The sequence below is a fragment of the Bison bison genome, unplaced genomic scaffold (assembly GCF_000754665.1).
Source record: "Bison bison bison isolate TAMUID 2011002044 unplaced genomic scaffold, Bison_UMD1.0 scf7180017864322, whole genome shotgun sequence".
Classification (NCBI taxonomy): Eukaryota; Metazoa; Chordata; class Mammalia; order Artiodactyla; family Bovidae; genus Bison; species Bison bison.
This window is the reverse complement of record NW_011494894.1, coordinates 7,291,206-7,294,082: the sequence shown is the minus strand read 5'-3', so window position 1 is coordinate 7,294,082 and position 2,877 is coordinate 7,291,206. Positions and strand designations below refer to the sequence as shown.

General features: G+C 42.1%; 1 protein-coding gene across 1 annotated transcript in view; it reads right to left on the bottom strand.

Annotated features, from left to right (window-relative positions):
- APOBEC4 (apolipoprotein B mRNA editing enzyme, catalytic polypeptide-like 4 (putative)) overlaps positions 1 to 340 on the bottom strand; it is a 7,558-nt gene extending 7,218 nt beyond the window's left edge. The window contains exon 1 of the mRNA XM_010853095.1: positions 146 to 340. The gene's annotated coding sequence lies outside the window, so the exon portion shown is untranslated. The remainder of the gene's footprint in view (positions 1 to 145) is intronic.
- Between the last annotated feature and the right edge of the window lie 2,537 nt (positions 341 to 2,877).

The following is a 2,877-nucleotide window of genomic DNA, read 5'->3' as shown; positions in this document are numbered from 1 at the left end:
TCTGCTTTCCCTTCACTGAGCCAGGATTTCGTGAGTACTGGTAAAGCACAGTTTGCACTGGAGTAGTTGGAAAATGGAGTCTGCCCTTCCCAATCTGTGCGCAATCTGTTAGCAGCTAAAAACAAGTGTTAGCAGTTATAATTACCATCATTTTGTCTCCACGCTCGGATCACATTCCAGGTGTTCTAGGAGTTGGTCCATTTCCTCTCTTTCCCCCTTCAAGTCTCATGCCCTGTTTCAAGTAGTCGTTTCAGAGGCCAACCGTGTTGTTAAGATTCACCTCCTGTATCGGTTCGGAACCCTTTTTGCAGTTTGCGTCCGTTAGTTCCTTTGAACTTGGCTGTCCCGAGTTAGAAAGACCTTGCCGAGGTGTGGCTGCGTCTAAAAACACTGTTGAATTGGTGCCATGGTAACGTTTGCAAAGTAGCTACTGCTAGGATACGGCTCTGACATTTATTACTTTATTTGCATTTCAAACCACCTGTTCCGAAGATGAAAATATACATGAATGCATATTCCATTCTGGATAAAAGCGTAATATCTTACTGTTTAAGTGAACATGCTGGGTTTTTTTCTCCTTCTGGCTGTGAGCATCAAATTCTGAGCTCAGAGCCTTTGTTCTGATCTAAAATAGGAGCCGGTCTTGGGATGTGGACAACGTCTGTTGGTTTCTTTACCTGTGGTGGTGCCAGAGCCCCTCCTTGGGAGGCTCTGCCTTCTGTGAGAGGGAGGCCCCTGCGAAGGGAGCAGAGACTTGACTTCCCCAAAGGGAGGTGCTTTCTACTAATAGCCCCGCTGCCCCTGGAGCAGGGAGGAGCTCTATACTTCTGTCAAACCTGGGTTACTACGTGCTAGCAGTTTCCCTTCTCTTACACATTCCCTGGGATACTCTTGCTATTGATACGTTTGTGGTCGCCTCCAGTGTTAAGACAAGCTTTGCCCCTTGATCAGCTGCAAGAGCACCTCGTCCCTCTCCTTGCTTCCCCTCCACCCCCTCCATCTCCACACCGTCTCCTAGGACACTTTATGTGTTGACAGTCATGAGTCACTGTGCTCACCCTCATTATTCTCACAATCCTCTTCCTCAGCCCGCTTGAAGGACTGCGTGGTGATCACTGTTACGTATTTCCATTAGTTGCCACCCGAAGTCCTTAAGCATGTATCAGTTCAGTCGCTCAGTCATGTCCGACTCTTTGCGACCCCATGGACTGCAGCACGCCAGGCTTCCCTGTCTGTCACCAACTCCTGGAGTTTGCTCAAACTCATGTGCATTGAGTCGGTGATGCCATCCAACCATCTCATCCTCAGTTGTTCCCTTCTTCTTCAGCCTTCAGTCTTTCCCAGCATCAGGGTCTTTCCCTGTGAGTCAGTTCTTCATATTAGGTGACCAAGGCATGTATACTATGTTAAAATATATGTATGTATACACTGTGCTAAAAATAACTGTCAGGGATGATGGAAGCACCCAGAAGACTTCCTGCAGCAGCATCACCACCCAGTTTTGTTTTTTATGGTCAAGCTTCCAGTCTCCACAACAGCAACAGTCCTTTCCCTTCTCCTCCTCTTGAGAGCTCCTTCTAGCTTAAATATTTCATGTTGATTTTTGTGCCTTTTGTGGGTCTCAAGCGTATTCATTACCTCCTCAGCTAGCTAATTTTCAGTGAGAGTTTCTTTCGTTGATGCTTGTTCACTCTATTGAATCCCATTCCTTCCACATCATTGGCCACTGGTCTTGCCTTTGTGTCCCTACTTCCTGCCTCTATTTTCACCTCCTAACTCAATGAACTGGTAAATATAAAACCAAAAGTTGATCCTCTAAGTTTACCTTTTATTTGGTCTCAATAAATGATATTCCATTTAAAAATATTACCGTAAAAATGAGCCTCTATCCACTAGTATATTTATCAATTGCATTTTAGGGTAATTTGAGAAATAGGCAATCCCAATTAGGCAGTCAGTTTTTAAGACAGGTCTAGTGAGGTGTAACTGACAAATAAAATTGTGTATATTTAGTATATATAACTTGATCTTTTGATGTTCTTGTACATTGTGAAATAATCATAATAAAGAATATTAACATATCAGTCATCTCACATGTGTAAGCAGTGTTTGTCTTTCTGTATTTGGTTCATTTCTTTTAACATAATGCCCTCCAGATTCATCCATGTTCTGGCAGATGGCAGGGTTTCCTTTTTAAAGGCTGAATAATATTCCATTGCATGTATATACCACATTCTTTAACCATTCATTTGCCGATGGACATTTAGGTTATTTCCATATCATCACTGTTGTGATGATAATTCTGCAATGAATGTAAGGGAGTACAGGTATCGCTTTGAAATCCTGACTCTGATACTTTTGGATGAATATCCAGAGGTGGGATTGCTGGATCATGTGGTAGTTCTATTTTTAATTTTTTGAGGAACCACTGTACTGCCTTCTTATAATGGCTATATCAGATTGCATTCCCTCCAACAGCAGATGATGTTTCTCTTTTCCCCATTTTCATCAACACTTGTTATCTTTTGCCATTTTGATAGCCATCCTAACAGGTGTGAGGTGATATCTCACTGTGGTTTTGATTTGCATTTCCATGATGATGAATAATGCTTGAGCACCTTTTCATATACGTGTTGATCATTTGTATGTCTTTTGAGAAAAGTCTCTTCAGGTCTTTTGCCCCCCCCTCCTTTTTTTAAGTCAGAATGTTTTGTTTTAGTTTTTGCTGTCAAGTTGTATAAGTTCCGTATACATTTTGGACATTAATCCCTTATCAGATATGTTGTTTGCAAATATTTCTTGCCGTCCTGTAGGTTGTTTTTTTTACCCTTTTTCTTTTGTTGTGCACCTGTTTGATACAGGTCCACTTGTCTATTT